The following is a 13,050-nucleotide window of genomic DNA, read 5'->3' as shown; positions in this document are numbered from 1 at the left end:
GGTAAGAAGTAGCGGTGCGATGAATGATGCGACATTCTTTCAGTAGGGCCTCGAGAGCGTCGCACAAGAAAACGCGTCCGCGGTCACTGAGCAGTTCCTTCGGAGTCCCGTGGCGAAGAATCAAGTTGTTGAGAATGAACAAAGCAACGTCTCTTGCAGAGGCAGAGGGTAACGGTGATGTTTCAGTGTAGCGAGTCAGATGGTCTACTGCCACAATAATCCACCGGTTTCCAGCAGGAGTAGTCGGAAGAGGGCCATAGAGATCTATGCCGACGCGGTCAAACGGACGAGCAGGGCAGGGTAACGGCTGCAACGAAACAGAGGACTTCTGAGGAGTTTTTCGGCGTTGACAAGATTCGCAAGCGCGCACGAAATGTCTTACGAAGCGGTACATTCCACGCCAGTAAAATCGCAGACGTAGGCGCGTGTAGGTTTTCAATACGCCACCGTGAGCACATTGTGGGTCACCATGGTACGCAGCACAAATGTCGGCGCGGAGATGACGCGGGATGACTAGAAGCCACTTCCGTCCATCAAGCAAATAATTGCGGCGATAGAGAAGACCGTCACGAATGGAGAAGTGGTGTGCTTGGCGGACGAGCGCTTTGGATGAATGACCGGGAGTAGGACTTGAGAGAAAATTCAAAAGTGCATTGATCCAGGGGTCATTCCGCTGCTCGGTAGCCATGTCGATAGTTGTAAGAGTCGACAAATCGTAGGCACAGACGTGGTCAGACGAATTATCTCTAGGCAATGGCGAGCGGGAAAGAGCATCCGCGTCCGTATGCTTCAGGCCTGATCGATAAATGACATGAATGTCAAACTCCTGGAGACGAAGAGCCCAGCGAGCAAGGCGACCGGATGGGTCTTTCAGAGAGGCAAGCCAGCACAAAGCGTGGTGATCGGTCACAACGTAAAACGGTCGACCATACACATAAGGACGAAATTTTCCGATAGCCCAAACAATGGTCAAACATTCCCTTTCTGTGACTGAATAATTAGATTCTGCCTTTGTCAATGTTCGGCTGGCGTATGCCACAACATACTCGCTGTAACCAGGCTTACGTTGGGTAAGGACGGCACCAAGCCCAATACCGCTGGCATCAGTGTGGATCTCCGTAGGCGCAGCCGGATCAAAGTGGCGTAGAATGGGCGGCGAAACCAAAAGGCGGCGTAAAGTGTCGAAGGCTTTATCGCAGGCTGGAGTCCAGGCGGAAAGGTCGGAGCTGCCGGCAAGGAGCTGGGTCAGAGGAGCGATGATAGAGGCGAAGTTCAAGATGAAACGTCGAAAGTAGGAGCAGAGGCCGATAAAGCTCCGAAGCTGCTTCAGGGAGGTTGGCTTCGGGAACTCTGCAACTGCGCGAAGTTTGGTGGGGTCGGGAAGAATGCCGTCCTTAGAAACTACGTGGCCTAAAATTGGGAGTTTTCGAGCGGCAAAGTGGCACTTCTTCAAATTCAACTGAAGCCCAGCGCCGGCGAGACACGTGAGGACATCCTTTAGGCGGAGAAGGTGAGAAGAAAAGTCGGCAGAAAAAACTACGATGTCGTCCAGATAACAGATGAAGACGTCTTATACACCATCGAGTTTATTGTACTGTCTCGCTGCTCACACGACATCATCCTGGGCTACGATTTCCTTTCCACTCATCATGCCGTTATTGACTGCGCCCGCGCGGAAGTTTCCTTTTTACCTCTTTGTGATACCGTCTTGTGTGACGTCCCTACCCAGCACCTCCACCAATTGTAGGGGTGTGTTTATTCGGTGAACCCAGATGATTCCAGCCGCTCAGGGGAGACTCGCAGCGAAGCGTCAGGCGTGGCGAAAGAGCAAGGCAGCGAACAACTTCTTCGTCCTTGAGAGCGGCAGCACGCGACGCATGTCAGTGGTTATATCGATGAAGATTACCACACTACAATATATATATATATATATATATATATATATATATATATATATATATATATATACATGCGTATACACCGCTACTGGCAAACGTCGATAAATCTTACCGCAACGTCCGCATCAATTGCCTGTTGAGCCTATACGTCAAGTGCATCACTGTTCTAATGTGAACGGTCATTTTGAGTCAAAATATGCCCAAGCTGAGAAATCGGCAGCTACAACTTCAATGACATCCCCTATTACACTGCTACAGCAACTGCCTCAGATGATAGCATCTGTTCTGCAAGCCAATGGCCACTGACCATATATCCTTTGTAATGCAATGGAACTGTAGGGGTTTCACTAATAAACTCCCGGAATTGAAGCTCCGTATTCAAGAAGGAAAACTAAAAGCCTGGTCTTTCCTTTTACACGAGCATAACGCTATTCCACCTCTACCTGGTTACTGCATATATCACTGCCCCCCGATACCCAACTGCTGCAGTGGTCTCGCTCCCGGTAAAGCGGCAATATATGTTCATTCATCGATTACTCATTCTCCTATAGATCTATCCCGTTGGTGCAACACCCGTCAAGAAGTGACAGCCATTAGTACTAAGCCCCAACGTACTCCAGTTATCTTAGTGTCATTTTGCGCACGACCGCTATCTAGTGTGCTCAACTTTGGATGGCTCACACATCTGCGCACCTCATATCCAGGTGTACCCATACTTGTTGGAGGAGATTTCAGTGGACCGTATATAGTCTGAGGATAGATTCAAGACTCTATACGTGGACGTCAAATTTACGACACATTTTTTGACCAGTCGTTTATGCTTCCCAACAGTTTGTCAAAATGTACCCGCCCGCGTGCACTGGCGTCGACTCCGGACCTTACGTGGTGGCTGGGCCCTGGAAATCCTGGCTGGATTTGCGAACCAGATACCTGGGGCAGTGACCACTCCCCCATTCTAATCGATTTTACCTCAAGTACATTACGTAAAATTTGCCGCAAAATTCACGTTGCTTCTTGGGATACTCTACGTACAGATGACCGCCTCATCTCAATAACTCCTGATTCGGCACTTTCTACTTTTATGCAAGTTCTAAATCACCACACTGTGTCTTCAACAATCAACGAAGACCAACCAAACCCTGACCTTCACCTCCTTAGCCTCTGGGCACGGCGCAAGCAAATGGACGTATACGTCAGTCAGCATCTGTCCAATAATATAGCCATAGCAGAACATAAACTAACCGCTGCAGCCCGTCGGTGACTCGGTATAGACCCCTTTCATAAATGTTAAGTCGGCTTCACCTCTATGCTGCATTCCCCACTAATGGCAGAACTGCAATGTATTGAAACATTGTATTATGGCCATAATTCATATGATTTATGCATCAGAACATATTCGCATAACTGCCCTATTACCACTAAATGCATCTGTGTAGAAGCAATATGCGATTTCAGGTCTATATCGCCGTTTTTCTGGCAGCCAGTAACGCCATGTTTGGGGAAAGAAGCAGCGTGGGAAAGCCTACTTAACGATTTTTGCAAGGGGTAAGCACCTTCTAGATAAATGTTGGACAGACTGGTGTACTCCGATGGGAAACCGCCACTTATGGCGTCTTTTTCATTCCATGGAACGAAAACCCTCAGTTAAAGACTACGCCGAGAGTATTCGAATAGCCCTGTGTCTTTCACCGCAAGAATTTGCCGAGCAAGCAGCTCTTCAGTTATTCCCTAATTACGACTGCCAACCTGCACCGCTTCCACTCAGCCTTGCCAACCATCACTCAGAAGATAAGATCACGAGCTCTTTCACCATGGCGGAGCTGATCGCCGCGATTAAAGATATCTGCACAATTCACACCACACCCGGTCATGATGGTGTGCCTTATACACTATTCCGCAATCTATAAGGTGAGTCATTGACCTCACTTCTCAAAATTGTCAATGAAATCTGGATTTCCAGTGAAATGCCACCAGATTGGAAATATTCTGTAGTAATTCCCATACCAAAGCCCGGAAAATCACCCACAACTCTACGCCCGATTTCTCTTACCCCATCTATCTGTAAGCTGTACGAAAAGCTGCTTGCCACTCGAATATCCAGGTGGCTTGACTGTCATTACAAATATTCGTCTTCACAAATTGGCTTTCGGCCTGGGTACAAATCTGAAGATGGTCTTCAACTTTTTGCCAATGAGGTAATGCATTGTTCATCTCACAGTCATCTCGTCCGCACAGTCATAGCAACAGATATCACGAAAGCCTACGACAACATCCTCCACACAGCGATCCTCGATACGATGTCATCACTTGGAATGCCCTTGCAGCATTGTTGTGCAATTCACGCTCCCCTCTCCAACCGAACGTTTGCTATGCGTGTAAATGGCAAACCAAGAGGACATTTCATTTTTAATCGGAGTACCGCAAGGCTCAGTTTCAGCCCCAACTTTGTTTGATATTTCATTTATTCCTCTCGTACAGGCACTTTTCACCCTTCCTAATATTAAAGTGCTAGCCTACGCAGATAATATCACTATGTGGTCTACAAACTACTCAGTCCAGGTGAAGCAATACTCCCTGCAAAATGCCATAAATCTCCTTCAAGATTTTCTCAACAACACTGGCCTATCCCTCAACCTCACCAAAGCATGCTATGTCCATGGGGGCAATTAGGCTGGCCGCCGAACTTTCAAAGCTAATTCATTCGCGCTGACAATTGACAATACACCCCTCAATGAAGTGGAATATACCAAGGTGTTGGGCCTCCATGTGCGTTCTTCAGGAAAAGGCACAGTCTCAAATGAGCGCTAAAGTGCCATGAACACACTTGGACTAATTCAAAGAATTGCAAATCGTTCTGATATGATGCCCGATCAGATACCGCTCGCCGACATGTTCGTGCTGTCTTTCAACCGCGGCTTCTATACCAGGCACAGTTTCAGAAACTGACAAAACGGCAATGGTCCACACTCGAGGCACTCAACCACGAGGTCATGCGAGTCATTACCGAACTGCCTTGGTCAACTCATATCCGTCTACTTCAGGAGAATGACCACCTTAACACGTTGGCAGAATTAATTGCTCAACGACAGACGCAGAGCAAGGAAAGCTTCCCTTCGTCCTGAGTTCGAGCACCAGCCACCTCCATGGGACTATTACCACCTTACTTCTAATAAGCTTCTACCCACCAAGAAGCCGCAGTTCTCATCATCGTTCCCAATAACTTCTTGCGCAACACCTGATGACTGTATTGTTTACATTTACACAGATGCAGCCGTAACCCCAACAGGTGGTTCAGTTGCTTTTATAAGCTCAACTCACCCTCACCTAAACACCACTCGAACCTACCTTACCGATACCAAATCAACCCTTGCCTTTGAACTGCAAGCTATCTGAAACGCCACAGAAGCGTTACCTGCCGACCCTACGTTTAAACAAGTACACATAATTACTCACTCCAAAAAAGCCCTAAAGCATTTAAAGAAAGTCCACGGGACTCTTAGCGTCGCACAGAATATACATGCTGCTTGCCACCGTTACCCGGCGACTATAATCATTCACTGGGTTCAAGACAACACAAATTTTATTACCATTGCAGCAGACGTGCCTTGTCATGCAGCAGATGTGTCACGACCTACTCCTGATTCCTTGCCGCCGGAACCACTCCTGACCCATTTAACGTACACCATCAGCATCCCTCAGGCAGCGTACACGTGCTCTAAATTCCACCGTGTACGTATCCCCTTCACCCCAATCTAACAATGGTGGAGGAAGTATCTCTGAGAGGCTGAGAGTCGGAGTAGCCCTTACACCCGCCATTCGACACCAGTGGCAAAGTCCTACAATTCCAGTTCCCGACAAATGTCCAGTCTGCGAAGAACGTATACTTGCGGCACAACTGTCCGGCATCTAATATGGGCATGCCCAGGAACTTCGCATATGCTCAACACCATTCTACAAAAAACTGGACATTCATCAACTAATGACTCTAGTTTCCACTCATAGATGACGAACAACATTTATGCACGCAACTTATGTGACTTCTTGCACATGGCTGCACACTACACATTTCTGTGACTCCACCACCACCTTTTATGCCGTGAGACAAACTCAGCGCCATAAATAAATAAATAATTATCTCAGAATCACAATAATCAATCAATTAATCATACGGGTTTGGTACTGCAGCACAAATAAGAGTAAAAGCAAATGTTCACGCAAGCTTTACAAACACAGATAGAAAATAAAAGAACAAAGGAAAAAAACAAATAACCTATGAATCGGAGTTTAGATATGATGAGTCACGCAGAGAATAAAATAAGTGAGGAACATGTATTGAAGATCCCCCCCCCCCCCCAAAAAAAAAAATTATTATTATAATTATAATAATAATAAGAAGAAGAAGAATAGTTTATTGCACAAAATTCCCTTATACCTTTACAATGAGCGGGCCTGTCAAAAAAAAAAAATGATATAGCATGCCCTCTCCAAAAGGCGTCCATCTTCTGAACTTTGATATACTCGCATACAAAACCTGCCCGCACTGGAGTACAACATTCGGTTACAAACATTCCCGCGCAGTGACATGCGGAAGATCATTGTTTGATGCATTCGCCCTCAAGCACTTCGCGCCTATGCAGTACTACATGGTCAGTACTTATCCCACCTTAGCCTTTCTTTTACTCCTGATCCTCAGTCGTGAGGGCTACAGATGAAGTCGAAATGCAAGATACCAGCGCATTGTGGGATGTATGTGGACGTCAAAGAACCGCAAGCGGTCGAGATAAATGCGAGATTCTCCACTGCAATGTATCCCGCATAACCCGCTCGTGCCACTTTAGGGCTTTCAAACCATTGACCCTATTAACGGGACGGCATTAAAGTAGCCGCTGACCAGAAAATCCTCTGTTGTTTGCTTCAGCGTTGTAAGGGGAAAAATCGCGCGTATTCCTCTGGCGATTGGTATACCTGCAAAAGCTGGCGGCGCTGGCCACTTGTTGGTCGTTAGACTGCAACGTTACTAAACCGCATGAGACGGCCGCTTTGGAAAGAGCTGAACGCTCGGGCTCCTTCTTTGGGCCAGGACGGTTGAAAATAAAATCCTGCGGTACCCTTGAATCCCGTCAGTCGGACACGTTGCCTTAAATCTACGCAGGCATGTTTAGAAAGTTTTGTTAAGGGGGCTATTGAGGCCGGGTGGTCTTTACACAACAAGCTTACGAAGAAATGCAAATGAATATGCGTGAGATAATGGAGAGAAAGAGAGGTGAGAATTACGAGCATATTCATAGAACGGGTTGCATGTACGCGAAAGGGAGTCGGCAACGAGAGCCTCAGAATGAGGGTCATCAACGCTGTCACGTGATACCTTTTGAAGGCAGAGCTTAAGTGTGTGCCCCTCCCCCCATCTTCCCGCCGCCCCTTCCCCGATGTTTGCTTTCGCTCCTCGATGTTAAGTTTTCTTTTTCTTTTTTCGGACAAAAAAAAAAAAAAAAAAAGAATGCCTCAAACCTCTACAAATGTTCCACCAAACATGACCTGGTAAATTCCGCATCTGGGAGGCTTGTACAGTGCAGCACAAGAAGTGACGCCATGCGCAAGCAGCAGTGCCGTAAAGCAAGTCGTGCACAGATTTCGAAGGCACAACTGGGCTCCCGCCTTTTACGGCGCCGGCTGGAGATGGAAGCTAGCGGTTATGATTACCCGCAGGGAAGGCGGTTCGAACAAAATCCAACTTCAAAGGGCGCCGCTTTTGGCGGCATGGTCGGTCACCCACGAGGAGCCATTCTTCTCCCCTGTTCACTTGCTGTTTTTTTGTGAAATATTCATGCCAGTCACGAGGTCATCAGGCTGTCGGCGGTGTACGCTGCATTCTTCTTTGGCAATAACGCCACCGCTAGCCATCTGCTTCGTGCTTCGCTGGCCAGACCAATTTGTTCTTTTGAGCCAAAGCTCGCTATAGATACCATGACCAGTTGTCCTCGAAAAACGTGTGTGCACGCAGATTTTATTGACCACACAGGTTTGTAACCTTCGACGTTACGGAAGCCAAGAACGCATGAAATGCGCAATATGGTAGTTGTGGTGGTGTAGTTGTAGTGGCTTGCTAAAAATAAACAAAAGGAAAAGAATGTTGCCGGCCGCAGAAGTTGCCGTCTAATATCATAAGCAGAAAAAGGATTGGCTCCGCATAATGCTGTCGGTCATTATACTGTATCATAGCGTCACGTGTACACTGAATTATGTTTGACAACTCACTTCACTGATCACTACCAACGTTCGCACACAGGCGTGCAGGAAAGTATCCAGCTACTGACGTCTTCCTTTCATAAAAGTAGCTACTGACGTCTTCCTTTCATAAAAGTAATTCAGTTTCATGAAATTGTTTGACAAAAGCCAGGATCTGTTCCTCCATTATCTGGCAGGATTGAGGATTTGGCGGGCCAATCGTGGTTCTTGGGTTCGCATGTCATTTGTAGGCTGTAACTATTTGGCATTCCCTTTGCTTGCATATATGTCTCGAAAGAGAGTCATTAGTGCTAGTAAAGTCGAAGAGTTAAGGAACCAATAATGGTGGCGCTTGTTGCAGTTTGATGTGACTCGAATGTGGGATGGGTCACGAGGCTTGAAAACTGCACCCGAGAGCTCAGTCGATCATACTGAGCTAGGGCTTGATTCTTCGGCTAGGCCGAGCTTGCCAAATTCATGATTTCTTTTGACTAACTTTGCTGTAAATACTGTAATGTTCTGCATATAAACTTCAGTTAAGCTCGTAGTTTTAACAAGCGTCGCTAACCACAATTCATCGTTTCTCATAGACGTCCCGAACGAGTCACGGAGGAAGCCGAAAAATTCACTCTGCTATTAATAATCTATTCTCTTCTGTTCCGGTTGAACTGCTTGTTTACAGTGTGCGACAACTCCAGGAAGGGCTGATTCGATCATCCTCCTGAGAAACACTTAGTAGCCATTTGCTGACGCTGCGTAGAGCTGATGCTTCTCGCTGATTCTCACTGCTTTCTTTGAAGATAATACTAATCTATTTATCCAGAAGCATCCTAGGTGGCCGTTCACCTTAAACTGATATGTCTGATTATTTGTTTACATACCAACGAGTAGCTTGTTAACTGTATGCGATATTGCGACGTGAGAACGGGTCGATTTCTGATTACTGATGTTAAAGCTATATTTGATGGCCATTTTCATTTTTTAAAGCTTGGGAATTCGCTCTCGACAATCAGTGAAACATCACACACGAACTTAGTGCACGTTAAAGAACCCCAGGTGGTCGAAATTTCCGGAGTCCTCCACTACGGCGTCTCTCATAGCTTGAGTTGCTTTGGGACGTTAAACCCCAGAAACCAACCAACCTAATACAGAGTCACTATAGTCCATATCCCTGCGTAAGATGCTGTCACCGATTAAATATTAAGAACATCGTCGATGAGCGTTAAAGTGTGCGCGTGTGAAATGTAGCCGCCTGATTGTCATTTATATCTGTTACGAGTAAGGTGAAGGCAAGCGCAGTTATCACGCCATTGCTTGATCAAAGAGGAAGTTTTTAATCAGACTCCGGTCTGTCGAGGACAGGAAGGGCGACCGTGTCGGTGTCGTCGGTCTGAAAAGCATGTAGGCTATACACTAATGTTCAGCTGTTCGCCGTGCTGCTGCCGATGTCGGTCTAGTGTGACCGCGGTGAACGCGGTCGTCGCTTCGTTGTACATGCTGAAAAAAAAAAAAAGAAGAAAAGCGTAGGTACAAAACTGAAACTTGACCGAAGCAGCATCGTATAAATGCTTAAGATTTCTGATGCTCTTGAAAATTTTTGTGTAGCACCACAAGAGGCCGTTGGGTCGGAATGGTATTCCACGTCTCGAATGCCATTCGACTACTCAGATGCCGTTTGAACTATACCAGTGTTACATAGGCGTAGGAAAGTGAACAGCTTGCATGGCGTTGCTGCCCAAAAGCAAAAGACCTCAGTTTGAGCGTGGGTCTTTCAAAAGTATATGGTTTGAGCGCGTACCTTCGCAGCGAGCAGATAGGCCGCTGGGTCCGGTGTTCCCCCGTGCGAGAACGTCTAGATGCTACCACCTGCGTCTGACATTGGTACCCCGTCAACCCGAGTTCACATTCTGTCCTCCATTGGTTTTGAAACAATAAGCGCTGCTCTCTCGAGAACCTCTCTTGGTCTCGAAGGCGCCTCTTGGTCTGTCGACGTGCACGCGGAATGACACGTCACTCACATGTAGATTTAATATGTCGAAAATTGGAGTTCTTGGTCCATATTTGTTAATGCAGAAGGGGAAACATAGAGCTTTAAATGTTGACATGCCGAGAAAGCAGCAATTCCTAAAGAGTAAGGTAAGATTACTACGTCGCGCTCCTGCACGGGTCCGGCACCAACGTCGCAGGTGTGCATATCGTGCTCTACTGGTAGCACAGTGTAAGTGCGTCTGGAAAACTACTCAGCCTAATGTAGACGTCAGCGTTAGGGATAGAAAGTCTATAGAGTCTATGTGAAGCGTGTCCTGTTTGGAAAAAAAAAACGAAAATATAAAAACGTGAGGACTGCAGAAATTATTTTACCTTACGTAGGCGTAGTAATTGTGCCTTGGATGTATATGTCTCTCCTCTCATCTTTGATCGTCATGACAACTATCAGGATTTTGCCTGAGTATCGTCACGTCTGTCCCTTTTTCTTCCACTATCCGTAACTCAGCTGGTGGCAGCAGCAGTAGTAGTAGTAGTAGTAGTAGCGGTAGTAGTAATAGTAGTAGTTCAGAAAAGCATTCTGTACCAAGTATAAAATCACCTGCACTCAGCACATTCCGCCCTATTGCCTTTAAAAGCACCAAATTCTCTCTCAAACACATCTTGTTTTAAAAATTAGCAATCTAGTTATATATCCTAACAAGAAACTGAAGAAATCATTGTTCTTAGAGATGCCCGTAGAGAACGCCTGCATACTCTCTCTCCTAACACATGTAACAAACATAAGATTCGAACAAACTACAGTACGCAAAAATTAACATTTTCCCTGACTTGTATAAGCACGGCTGTGGGAATCGTTACAGGCAGTAATCTCAGCGCTAGAATTAAAAAAAAAGAAAAAAAAAAGAAAGAAGAACTCATACTTTAAGTGCAAGTTTGTCTGTTTATTTTTCTTCAGGCTGCTAAGTAAGCCTCCGACATGGGTTACCTTATCCCTTTTATTGTTATTGTCTATCCTGTATTTTCTGCAGAAATATCTTTTTTTCTCCTTACTGTATATTTGTCGTGACAATATATTCAGTAGTGCTCACTGTCTTATCTTGATGCGTTACGATCACAGTGGTGGTTATTGTTGCAAAGTTGTCGAAAGCAATATGGCGTATAAATCCTCACACTGCTCTTGAGTTAAGTGTGTGGGATGGGAAAGAGGAAATGGGCCGACATAAGTCAGGTGTTGCCTTGTGCCTGATTCGTAGGTAATAGCTTCTCACTGAATAAAACTTTGGGCTATGGAACGAAAAATGGTAGCGGTAACATTAAGAGATAGGAAGCGTGCAGTGTGGGTCAGAGAAATAACTCAAGGTACTGACATTCTTGTGGAAATAAAGAAAAACAAATGGGCACGGGCAGGACACGTAGTGCGAAGAGAGGATAACCGATGGTCGCTTAGGGTAACAAACTGGATTACAAGGGAAGGAAAGCGTAGCAGAGGGTGGCAGAAAGTTAGGTGGGCGGGTGAGGTTAAGAAGTTCGCAGGGGTAAAGTGGATGCAGCTAGCACAGGACCGGGTTAATTGGAGAAATATGGGAGAGGCCTTCGCCCATGGGTATGGTCAGGCTGATGAATAAAACTTTGACTTGTATAGGTTGAACCAGCTTGAAAAGAGAAATACACCGCTCGCAGTCCTTCACCTCCAAATTCCAATATGAACATCACTACTTACCTATAGTTTTCTTTCCAACTCTATACCCCTTTTTGTGCGCAATCTAACCGGGAAAGGAATACGATGATGATCGCGATTTTGGCGTTGTGTTTCTGCTAAATAGAATATATGGCTCAAGATGCTGTGTGCAAAGCCACACTACCGCTGTTCGTGATCTACTTTCCCTTACCTACCTTTTAGTAGCGAAATACTAAAGGGCTCCTTCGAGCCTTAAGTGAGCCGTCTTTTTGTATTACTCAAGGTGAGATCAGGCAATATACTATAGTGATGTTCTAGGCATCCCCTAACCGAAAAATAGCTCATTTAGTCCCTAACGTCACTATTTCACGCCATTCTTTCATGCAGCACCTTAAAAACTTTAGGAATTTGGAGGGAGGGAAAAATGATGCTGTTTCGGCTCAAAGTAAAACTCTTTAAAAATTATATTTTCTCCAAATTGTACTGTTCCAATTCCCACTGAAGAAAGGAAAATTCCCCGACTGGAGCATATGCACTTACCATATGAGTCGTATACAGGCCACCAATGGTTAGCGTTATCGTGGTTAGCGTGGTTAGCCTGTGTTCGTTGACTCATTTACATAGTTCATAAATCTGGTAAATGATTATGACACATTAAAAGATGTGACTATAGCGAGTGGCTTTTATGCGTTGAAAAACGTTTATCTCTACCGACGTCGGTTCGAGTGCCGCGTGAAGCGATGGAATGACATGCAGTGTTGTTTGTCCACTGCCAGTGAAATTAAAATTTTTAGACATTCCAAAAAATTATCGCACCATTTCCGTTGTCACCTTCGCCACTGTTTTAGGAAGATATTCGTCCAGTTTGCCGAGAGTGGTAACTCAGTGCATCTCAAAAATAAAATTTGAAGCCGCGCTGGTCACCTGTCAACGAAATTCAGACTGCTGATGTGAAGCAAGTGCTGACACCCTATTAAGGATTGAAAACGTTGCATCTGGTGACCGTTTTAGCGATATGTGCTCATATCAGTTTCTTTTCTTTCCAACATTTGCAACGCAATATAAGAAGCAACTGCGCAGTTTTAAATGTGACGTCGGGTTCGATGCCAAAACAAGGGAGAGTTTCTACTCAGCTTCTAAGGTTTCAGAAAAAATGTTCAGCTTTGCTTACGGTCTCAATGCTCATGCAGTGTGACACGCTGGGATGCATCTTCGAGTCACAAGCTACTGCATCGTGTTCAAGCTCGACAGCCATTTTCT

The 13,050-nt window shown here is 45.7% G+C and overlaps 1 protein-coding gene and 1 long non-coding RNA gene across 2 annotated transcripts in view; one reads left to right on the top strand and one right to left on the bottom strand.

Moving 5' to 3' along the window:
• Nucleotides 1-13,050, top strand: part of pnt (ETS transcription factor pointed) — a 325,056-nt gene that overhangs the window by 94,665 nt on the left and 217,341 nt on the right. The gene's annotated exons all lie outside the window — the stretch shown is intronic.
• The window catches only part of LOC146185247 (uncharacterized), a 130,646-nt gene continuing 127,076 nt past the window's right edge, over nt 9,481-13,050 (bottom strand). The window contains exon 3 of the long non-coding RNA XR_014707975.1: nt 9,481-9,620. This is a non-coding gene — a long non-coding RNA (uncharacterized LOC146185247). The remainder of the gene's footprint in view (nt 9,621-13,050) is intronic.

The sequence above is a fragment of the Amblyomma maculatum genome, chromosome 6, assembly GCF_055883805.1.
Source record: "Amblyomma maculatum isolate TAMU_Amacu chromosome 6, ASM5588380v1, whole genome shotgun sequence".
NCBI lineage: Eukaryota > Metazoa > Arthropoda > Arachnida > Ixodida > Ixodidae > Amblyomma > Amblyomma maculatum.
The sequence above is the reverse complement of the archived record's forward strand: the minus strand, read 5'-3'. Positions and strand labels throughout refer to the sequence as shown.